At 46.0% G+C, this 11,512-nt stretch overlaps 1 non-coding gene and 1 pseudogene across 1 annotated transcript; both read left to right on the top strand.

The window, feature by feature from the left end:
• Positions 1-346: 346 nt before the first annotated feature.
• On the top strand, positions 347-453 carry LOC114236002 (U6 spliceosomal RNA). The gene has a single exon (XR_003622058.1). It is a non-coding gene; the product is annotated as a U6 spliceosomal RNA (small nuclear RNA).
• Positions 454-3,461: 3,008 nt separating this feature from the next.
• On the top strand, positions 3,462-5,804 carry LOC102999636 (4-hydroxybenzoate polyprenyltransferase, mitochondrial-like; annotated as a pseudogene).
• The last annotated feature ends 5,708 nt before the right edge of the window (positions 5,805-11,512 follow it).

Genomic DNA, 11,512 nt, shown 5'->3' with positions numbered 1-11,512 from the left:
GGGTGTGATAGAGAGGGTGGGAGGGAGACGCAAGAGGGAGGAGATATGGGGATATATGTATATCTGTATAGCTGATTCACTTTGTTATAAGGCAGAAACTAACATACCATTTTAAAGCAATTATACTCCAATAAAGGTGTTAAAAATATATATATATATATGATATCACTTATATGTGGAATCTAAAAAAAAAAAAGAAAAAAATACAAATGAACTTATTTCCAAAACAGAGATGCACAGACATGGAAAACAATCTTATGGTTACCAAAGGGGAAAGGGAGGTGGGGTGGAGGGATAAATTAGGAGGTTGGGATTAACATATACACACTGCTCTATATAAAGCAGAGTGCTCGCTTCGGCAGCACACATACTAAAACTGGAACGATACAGAGAAGATTAGCATGGCCCCTGCACAAGGAAGACCCACAAATTCGTGAAGTGTTCCATATTTTTGTTCAGAAAACGTAATGAAGATGAAGATTCACCAAACAAGCTCTATACGTTGGTTACCTATGTTCCTGTCACCACTTTGAAAAATCTACAGGTAATGTGGATGAGCACTAACGGCTGATTGTCAAGTAAAGTTACAGAACTGCAAAAAAATAATTAAAATAAAATAAAATAACCAACAAGGACCTACTGTATAGCACAGGGAGCTATACTCAATAGTTTGTAATAACCTATAAGGGAAGAGAATCTGCAGAAGTATATATATATATAATCACTGTGCTGTACAAATGAAACTAACATGATATTGTATCACTAAATCAACTACACTTCAATTTTTTAAAAAACAACAAGAACAACAAAAAAGTCTTAGGAGCTCTGTGTCAGAAATGGGGATGAGGATCAAATATTTATTTCTTATTATAAATCACAGTTTCACAGCTGTCAACCAAGAAATAGTGCAGGAGGCTGCAAATAAGAAACGAGTTTACTGGGCGTTGTAAGAATTGCAATTCAGGAGACACAGATTCAAGTAAAACCAAAAGAGTGTTTCCAGGAAGAGTCATGGCTTATAGAGGCAAAAAGCCACAAGGTTAAAAGTTGCCTGGCAAGAACTGTGATCAACTCTGACACAAGTTGGAAAACATTTGTCCTTAAGGAATCACAAATTATTTTAGGGTCAGGTCCAATAAGTAGATAGGCTATCATGAATTATTTTAGGGTAAGGGTCTGATAAGTATCTTGAGTTTCTGGCAGATGTTCTGAATGACTCCATTAGGACAGTAAGTGGTCAAAAGGTCAGATTCCATCCAGGCTGAGATGTGTATAAGTCACACTTCCTTAATGGCCTCCAGGCTCTCTTAGCAATGGCAACTCCATTTTGCTTTTCCTTTCACACAGTCCACCCCTTGGTCTTCAAACATGAATCCTTTATAACAAAACAATCTTAAAAGTCAAAAGATACTGGCACATTACTAGAATCCCATTTAGTTATTAATAAGTATCCAGTCCACCAGCATTTCATATGAAAATGTCTACCACAGTGAGGTTGAAACCGAGGGCAGTCAAGAGTTAGATCCCTTAAACTCTAACGTGCTTAGTAACATCCCATAACCTGCCCTCACCAATCAAGCTTGTCTTAATTGTTCTGGCAAATTGTATACCCTCCAAGCTTCACATAGCTTAGACACATAGCTTAAGGTAAGACTCCTTTAACCACCCCCAACAGATAACACCTGTGACACAAGGGTCACTATAGTAACGGTTACTTACTTTGTTTTTCAGGAACATGGAGTTAGTCTTGCCAAGTTCAAACTGACTGGCACCATGGACCCTCCTGCTGGGCCTGCACAAGTGTCCAGTGGATGACTTTCTGATGTCAGGGCCAAAATCTCTACCCTTGGATCATGCTAACACCACCATTTTCTGAACATGCACCCCTGAAGAAGCATGTAACTCAGATATGCCTGTACAGAGCAGCCAGTACTTCACCTTTTTCTTGCCTCCAATCAGCTGGAAAGTCAGCTGATAGCCTTCTGGGAGTTCCCTTGTACATAACTTGTTGCTTTTCCCTTGCTGCTTTTAAGATTCTCTGTCTTTAATTTTTGCCATTTTAATTACAGTGTGTCTTGTTGTGATTCTCTTTGGGTTGATTCTGTTTGGGACTCTCTGTGCTTCTTGGACCTGAATGTCTGTTTCCTTTCCCAGGTTAGGGAAGTTTTCAGTTACTCTATCTTCAAACACATTCTCGGTCCCTTTCTCTCTCTCCTCTTTCTGGGATCTCAATCATGTGAATTTTAGTATGCTTAATGTTGTCCCAAATTCTCTTAAACTGCCCTCATTTCTTTTTATTTTTCCTTTTTTCTGTTCAGCTTCAGTGATTTCCATTACTGTCTTCCAGCTCACTGATCTGTTCCTCTGTCATCTAATCTACTTTTGATTCCTTCTAGTGTATTTTTTATTTCAGTTATTGTATTCTTTAGCTCTGTTTGGTTCTTTATAAAGGCTCTTTGTTTAACTCTTTGTTAAACTTTTCACTGTTTTCATCCATTCATCTCTCGAGTTCTTTGATCATCTTTACGATCCTTACCTTGAACTTTTTTTTTTTTTTTTTTTGGCTGCATTGCGTCTTCATTGCTGCACGTGGGCTTTCTCTAGTTGCATCGAGCGGGGGCTACTCTTCGTTGCGGTGTGCAGGCTTTTCATTGCGGTGGCTTCTCTTGTTGTGGAGCACGGGCTCTAGGCACGCGGGCTTCAGTAGTTGTGGCATGTGGGCTCAGTGGTTGTTGCTCGCGGGCTCTAGAGCGCAGGCTCAGTAGTTGGGGCACACGGGCTTAGCTGCTCCGCGGCATGTGGGATCTTCCTGGACCAGGGCTCGAACCCGTGTCCCCTGCATTGGCAGGCGGATTCTTAACCACTGCGCCACCAGGGAAGCCCTACCTTGAACTCTTTATTGGGTAGATTGCCTAGCTCCACTTTACTTAGTTCTTCTTCTGGGGTTTTATCCTGTTCCTTTGTTTGGAACATGTTCCTCTTGTCACATCCTTTTGCCTAATTTTGCTGTTTTTATTTCTGTGTATCTGGTACAATGGTAACATTTCCTGACCTTGGAGATGTGGCCTTTTGTAGATGCCCTAAGCCTCCCAGCAGCACACTCCCCTCTGGGCACCAGAGTTATGTGCTCTAGGGGTGCCCCTATGTCCATGAGGGCTGCGTGGGTCCTTCTGTTGTGGTGGGTTGACTATGTGGGTGGTCTGGTAGGCGCGGCTGCCCCCTGGTCCACTTGGTTGCCAGGCCCTCCTTGTGCGGAGGTTGCCAGCCATGGTTCCCGGGGCTGGGGCACAGGCAGCTGGCGGTGGAAGCCTGGGGGAGGGGGTCCCAGGGCTACTGCTGGCCCACTGGTGGGCAGAATGGGGTTCTAGGGTGAGTAGCTGTGGGGCTGGGGCTCCCAGGTCTATTGTCAGCCTGCTGGCGGTTAGGGTCAGTTCCTGACATGGCTGGCTGCAGGTTCCGGGATGTCCCAAAGCTGGACTTGGCCCACTGGTGAGTGGGGCTGGAAACTGGAGTGGCTGGCTGAGGGGTGCAAGGTGTCTCAGAGCTGGTTTGGCTTGCTGGTGGGCACAGATGGGGCCCAAGGAGCCCTGGGGCTGGTGTGTTAGCTGGGTCCTGACAAGGCCAGTGGCAGAGCTGCGGTGATCCTGGGGCTGGTGCCCACCCACTGGTGGGTGAAACCAAGTCCTGGGGCCAGTGCCAGCCCACCAGCATGCAGAGTCAGGTCCTGGGATCTCTGGCTGCAGGGTCCAGGGGTCCCAGAGCTGGTGTCGGCCCACTGGTGAGTGGGGCTGAGGCCCAGGGGGTCCTGGGGTTAGCGCTGGATTGCTGGTGGGTGGATCCAGGTCCCAGGGTCTCTGGTTGCAGGCCCCTGGCTGTCCCTGAGTTTGAACCCAATTTTCATTGTATGTGTGAGGAGATTTCCCCCACACCAAACAACTCAATTCTGAGGCCATCTACCTGGAGATGTAAGCAGCTTTTGGCAGGAAAGAGCTCTTGGCAGTAAAGAGCTCTCCACAGGAGGCCCCTTTTGTCTTGTCACTTTAGCAAAGCTATATTCTAACTAACCTTAAGCCAGGCACCCCCATGCTCTACTCATCTCTGGCCCAAGCACACCTTTCCTAACTTTTTTTTTTCTTAATAAATTTATTTATTTTTGGCTGCGTTGCGTCTTCATTGCTACACGCGGGCTTTACCTAGTTGTGGTGAGCGGGGGCTACTCTTCGTTGCGGTGCACGGGCTTCTCGTTGAGGTGGCTTCTCTTGCTGCAGAGCATGGACTCTAGGCATGCGGGCTCAGTAGCTGTGGCTCGCAGGCTCAGTAGGTGTGGCGCACGGGCTTAGTTGCTCTGCGGCATGTGGGATCTTCCCGGACCAGGGCTCGAATCCGTGTCCTCTGCCTTGGCAGGCGGATTCTTAACCACTGTGCCGCCATCTTTCCTAACTTTTGATCACACAATACCATGCCTAACCTGTTGGTTCTTTCCATAGATCAAAGAAGTAGAAAGGAAGAATAAGTAATTAACAGATGACCAGATCTCCTCCCTAGCTGCCCCTTCAGTAATCTCTCAAACAAACTGTGTGAACAAGATAGCGTCTAAAGAAAGGTCGACAAGCCTGCATGCAGTGGGAGATGGTGACAAGTCTGATCCCCTATTTCAATGAGTAACTGAGACCACTTCTCCTTTTTCCTTTAAAAACTTCCATGGCCGATGCTGGGCGCGGGAGGCGTGGGGCTCGCGGGCCAGGACGCAGGCGTGGCTATGGGGCTCACACGGCCGCTCCCTGGCTTTGGCGCACGCGGCCCGCGAGCTCCACATGGGAGACTGGCGGCCCTCGGCGGGGCTGGGGCCGGGCGGGCGTCGGCTGAGCCTGTGGGCGGCGGGGATCGTGAATTCGGCACCCCACCCTCTGCAGCCCTACCTGTGCCTCATGCGGTTGGACAAGCCCTTCGGAGCCTGGCTGCGGGATCTGCCATGTACTTGGCGCACTGGTTTGGCAGCTCAACCAGGTTGCTTTCCGGATTGGTCCACGTTATCCCTCTTTGGCACTGGAGCTGTTCTGCTGCGTGGAGCAGGCTGTACTATGAATGACATGTGGGACCAGGACGATGATAAAAAGGTTACAAGAGCAGCAAGTCACCCAAGAGCTGCTGGAGACATTTCAACTTTACAATCCTTTTTCTCCGGGGCCAGCTGAACTTGGCACTAGGTGTTCTTCTGTGTCTGAATTACTGCAGCTCTTGGAGCAGCAACCCTACTTCTCGTCATCACCTACCTGCTAATGAAGAGAATTACATACTGGCCTCAATTAGCCTTGGGGTTGACTTTTAATTGGGGAGCATTACTTGGATGGTCTGCTACCAAGGGCTCCTGTGATGCATCTGTCTGCCCCCTTCTTTATTTTTCTGGAATTATGTGGACTCGTATACAATACTATCTATGCTCGTCAGGACGAGAGAGATGATGCCCTGGGTCGTGCTGAAGTCCATGGCAGTGCTGTTCCGTGAAGATACCAAGCAGTGGCTCGGTGGCTTCAGTGCGGCAATGCTGGGGGCGCTCAGCCTGGTGGGCGTGAACGACGGTCAGACTGTGCCCTACTACGCTCCTCCGGCTGCTGCAGCAGGAGCCCATCTGGCTCAGATTTACACTCTGGACATCCACAGACCTGAGGATTGTCGGGATAAATTCACCTCCAACAGAACAACAGGACTAAAAATTTTTTTTAGGGATTGTCCTTGGGAATTTGTGGAAAGAAAAGGAGACAGATGAAACAAAGAAAAATATAGATAATAGAATGGAAAATTAGCAAATTAAGTTTATCTAGGGATTTTTAAAACAAACTTTTACAAAACACTCTCAGGTCTTGTTACCACATAACTGGATCTGAATAACAGTCTTACAATATGTTAATGAATTACAAACCAGTAGATGAAGTTTTAGAGCATTTCTGCCTGGATTTTAGTTCAAGTATGTACTAGTCGAATTCTTCCCCTGTCACAGAAACCAGGAACTCTTCAGGATTTGCCATCACCTGGAGTATTTTTAAGTTAATGCATGCTTCTCGTTATAATTCTCATCGGCAGTTACAGGAATTACGTGAGTTTTGGCACTTTAGAAAAAAACCTAACGTGTGTCTCATCTAAATGAATGTCTCTGTATGAAAATGGACTCTCTTTTTAGGGGAAAATAAAAGTTGCTACAGAAAGTTTGGGCTTATTGTTCTTTGTGTTGACCTTTACTTACTGCCAAAAGCTGTAATTCAGGAAACCATCCTATTTTTTATATTTTAAGAGAATTTAAATCAGTAAATAAAGATTTTTACCTATTATACCTGTTAAAGACAAAACAAAACAACAAACTTCTATGGCCAAGCATAATCTTCAGAGTTAGATTTGGGACACGAGTCTGCCTTCTTCCCCAGAATGCTAGCTTTCTGATTAGGAACATTAGGAAAAGGAACATTTTCCATTTCTCCCAACACGTGCTTCTTAAGTATTGATTTTCAAGCAGTGAGGCAGCTGGACCCGAGTTTGGTAGCAGAGGTAGCCTCAGATTCTGCAGTTTAAGGGTTCAGTCCTACCAGACAGCACCCCGACTCATTTCACACTCCAGTCACAGGTCCACGTTGTTACCTGTGCTTCTGACCAACCAGCTATAAATCAGAGGTTCCCACGACCCCCTCCTTGGATTCAATTAATTTGCTAGAGTGGCTCACAGAACTCCGGAAACTCATTTTTACTCACTGGATTTATTATATAAGAATATAAGTCAAGTAGAACAGAACAGTAGTCAGTTGAGAGCCCAGAAACAAACCCACACACCTACAGTCAATTAATCTGCAACAAAGGAGGCAAGAATACATAATGGAGAAAAGACAGTCTCTTCAGCAAGTGCTGTTGGGAAAGCTGGACAGCCACATGTAAATCAATGAAGTTAGAACACTCCCTCACATCATACACAAAAATAAACTCGAAATGGCTTAAAGACTTACATGTAAGACTGGATACTATAAAACTTCTAGAAAAGAACATAGGCAAAACATTTTCTGACATAAATCGTAGCAACGTTTTCTTAGGTCAGTCTCTCAAGGCAATAGAAATAAAAGCAAAAATAAACAAATGGGACCTAGTTAAACTTACAAGCTTTTATACAGCAAAGGAAACTGTAAACAAAATGAAAAGACAACCCACAGAATGGGAGAAAATATTTACAAATGATGTGATCGACAAGGACTTAATTTCCAAAATATACAAAGAGCTCATACAGTTCATACAGCTCAATATCAAAAACAAACAACCCAATCAAAAAATGGACAGAAGACCTAAATAGACATTTCTCCAAAGGAGACTTACATACAGCCAACAGGCACATGAAAAGATGCTCAACATCACAAATTATTAGAGAAATGCAAATCAAAACTACAATGAGGTACCACCTCATGTGGGTCAGAATGGCCATCATCAAAAAGTCTACAAATAACAAATGCTGGAGAGGGTGTAGAGAAAAGGGAACCCTCCTACACTGTTGGTGGGAATGTAAATTGGTGCAGCCACTATGGAGAACAGTACGGAGGTTCCTCAAAAAACTAAAACTATAGTTGCCATATGATTCAGCAATCTCACTCCTGGGCATATATCCAGAGAAAACCACACTTCAAAAAGATACATGCACCCCAATGTTCATTGCAGCACTATTTACAATAGCCAAGACATGGAAACAACCTAAATGTCCATTGACAGATGAATGGATCAAGAAGATATGGTACATATATATAATGGAATATTACTCAGCCATAAAAAAGAATGAAATAATGCCATTTACAGCAATGTAGATGGACCTAGAGATTACTTTCTGAAGTCAGTCAGAAAGAGAAAGACAAATACCAAATGATATCACTTATACGTGAAATCTAAAATATGACACAAATGAACTTATCTACTAAACAGAAGCAGAATCACAGACACAGAGAACAGACTTGTGGTTGCCAAGGGGGTGGGGGGAGGGATGGACTGGGAGTTTGGGATTAGCAGATGCAAACCATTATATAGAGAATACATAAACAAGGTCCTACTGCATAGCACAGGGAACTATATTCAATATCCTGTGATAAACCATAAAGAAAAAGAATATGAACAAGAATGTGTGTATATATATATATATACATATGTATAACAGAATCACTTGGCTATACAGTAGAAATTAACATATTGTAAATCAACTATACTTTAATAAAATAAATTTTTAAAAAAAGAATATAACTCAGGGGACTTCTCTGGTGGCACAGTGGTTAAGAATCCGTCTGCCAATGCAGGGGACACAGGTTCAAGCCCTGGTGCAGGTAGATCCCACAGGCCACGGACCAACTAAGCCCGTGCGCCACAATTACTGAGCCTGCACTCCTAGAGCCCGTGCTCCACAACAAGAGAAGCCACCGCAATGAGAAGCCCGCGCACCGCAACGAAGAGTAGCCCCCACTCGCCGCAGCTAGAGAAAGCCCGTGCGCAGCAACAAAGACCCAACGCAGCCAAACATAAATAAATAAATGAATGAGTGAATGAATGAATATAACTCAGGAACAGCCAGATGGAAGAGATGCACAGGGCAAGGTATGGGGAAGGGCACAGAGTATACACGCTCTCTCTAGGTGTATCACTCCCCCTGAATCTCCACGTGTTCACCAGCCCAGAAGCTCTCCAAACCCTGTCCTTTTGGGGTTTTATGGGTGCTTCATTACATAGGCATGATTGATTCAACCTCCCTGGAGGTCAGATCCCTCTAATCACATGATTGGCTTCTCCAGCAACCAGCTCTCAACCTTAGGTGAGTTCCAAAAGTCACCTCATTAACATAAAAAAGACACCTTTATGACTCTCATCACTTCAGAAATTCTAAGAGTCTTAGGAACTCTGTGCTAGAAATCGCGATGAAGAGCAAATATTTGTTTCTTATCATAAGTCACAATATCACAAATGGGTTTATTATTTCCATGGCCATAGTGACCCAAATGACCCCTTCATTTCCAACCCTGAAGAGGCCCAATTTGACCCTGAGTCCAGAGAATTCTTTTTACGGGGCACTCCCCCTTGTTACAGCGTGGCAGGACTACATTTTATTGGCGCTGCTGAAACCATCCAAAAGGCACTGGAGGGCGCTGACATGGCTGCTAGACATGGAGGAGATTCCCACCCAGAAGCCCAGATACTTCAGACTTGTGAAAATTAATTCGGGGAAACCTCACTAAAATGGAGCCAAGAGGCCAGAAGAGGGAGCTCTCCCCCACATACCACTCCGCCATCAACACAGACCTTGACAGGAAGACCCTTACTTGGCATCTCCCACAGGAAGTGACAGCACCATCTCCAGCAGGAGGAAGATTTTCTCCTTGCCTGGCAGCAACTCAGCCAATGAGAGACTGTCACCACTCAACCGTGAAAAGCCCCTATACTTCAAACTCCCAGTTTCCCCCAATGGACTTTGGTTTATAATAGCCCCTCCCAACTTCCCCTTCCCTAGGAAGGGGGTTCCTCTCCTTTGTTTTACTGGACTTCCATGTGGTTTGCCATAGTTGCATGTCCCAAATTGCAATTCTTTGCTGTTCTCGAATAAACCAATTTTGCTAGGCTGTTTTACTGTTTTAGGTTATAGACTCATGGCCCTCTACTCCAGTTGCCCTGGAAGGGTCTCCCTTGAACAAATTTCCCTCAACAAAAAAGATTCTCCACTCCCTCTTCAACAAACCCCCGACTCAGACAATAAGTTGCCTTTTATGGGAATACTTATGGGACTACTTAGGGAAGCCTTATGGGAATACTTAGGCAAGCCTCTACTGGGAGTTCCAAAAACTCAGGGGTCCTGGCCACTTGACCTCTGGGTAGCCAGTCTCTAAACTCCAGGACCTGAAACCTGCATTCTCCAGCTACAGCCTCCCTCTGCCATCCACCTTCCTGCCACACAGCCACCTTCTGACCCCGAGCCTGTCCCCGATACTCCCTCTGTCCCCTTCCCTAACCTCCAGGACTGGCAGCCACCTAAGCCCCTACCCTAGAAAACTGGCAGCTCCCTGAGAATCGTCCCACCTCCTGAGGACAATCACCCTTATATCACTCTGGTGGTCCATTTGGGACAATAAAAATTTAGTCCTTTTTGGCCCTATTAGGCTCTGGGGCCCAAGTCACTGTCATTCGAGGCAATTCCTCTAAATTCCCTAAAAGGAAGTCCTTTGCCTATAAGTCAATCAAAGGTGTAAAAACCCATTCGGATGTAACTATTGGGACCATTCATCTCAAACAGCTAGCTACCTCTGGTGGTGCCCCCCTGGTTCTTTCTTTTCCTATTGCAGGCATGGATCCATTGACACAACACCATGCCCCATGGACTAAGCCCAAGCTCTTGGCTTTTCTGGTAGGACTCACCAATTGGACACCGGTGACTATTTCTCCGGGTCAAGATGGTAAACATTCCCCAATACTGATTTAAACAGGGCACTGAAGGCCCATGTCCTATCATTAAAGATATGCTTGAGGGACTTCCCTGGTGGTCCAGTGGCTAAGACTCCGAGCTCCCAATGCAGGGGGTCTGGGCTCGATCCCTGGTCAGGGAACTAGATCCCACATGCAGCAACTAAGAATTCGCATGCTGCAACTAAAGATCCTGCATGCTGCAACTAAAGATCCCGCACGCTGCAATGAAGATCCTGCATGCCTCAACTAAGGCCCGACACAGCCAAATAAACAAATATTTTAAAATAAATACATAGGACAGGGCTTCCCTGGTGGCGCAGTGGTTGAGAATCTGCCTGTCAATGCAGGGGACACGGGTTCAATCCCTGGTCCGGGAAGATCCCACATGCCACGGAGCAACTAAGCCCGTGCGCCACAACTGAGCCTGCGTGCCACAACTACTGAAGCCCGTGCGCCTAGAGCCCGTGCTCTGCAACAAGAGAAGCCACCACAACGAGAAGCCCACGCACCACAACGAAGAGTAGCCCCCGCTCGCCGCAACTAGAGAAAGCCTGCGCACAGCAACGAAGACCCAACGCAGCCAAAACTAAAAATAAATTTTAAATAAATAAACACATACATACATACATAAAGATACGCTTCAGCTGAGAGTCATTAGGCCCACAGTCTCCTTTGCAATAGCCCCGTGTGGCTGGTACTTAAGCCAGCCGCTAATGATGGCGCCTCACCATCGACAATGGAAACCTCAATGCTCAGGTTCTCCCCGATTAAGGCTTCAACTCCTAATATCATAGAACTCATTGAGGACGTACAGCGGGTCCAGGGAGCATCCTCAGTAGTCGTCAACCTACTCACCAGTTCTATTCTGTTCCCGTCATGGAGGATGGGGACATGTTCCCCGGGAGACCCACCACTCCCTCGGGCAGATTGATTTCCTCGGCCGCTGCCCACTCCTGCCGCCACACTCATCACTGCTGACACGCGGGACCCCGCTGCTCGACCCCCGCCCGGGGTTCCTCCTCAAACAGGCCTTTCCTGACTACATTTGTCTTGT

This window comes from Balaenoptera acutorostrata, chromosome 19 (assembly GCF_949987535.1).
Source record: "Balaenoptera acutorostrata chromosome 19, mBalAcu1.1, whole genome shotgun sequence".
Taxonomy (NCBI): Eukaryota; Metazoa; Chordata; class Mammalia; order Artiodactyla; family Balaenopteridae; genus Balaenoptera; species Balaenoptera acutorostrata.
The sequence above is the reverse complement of the archived record's forward strand: the minus strand, read 5'-3'. Positions and strand labels throughout refer to the sequence as shown.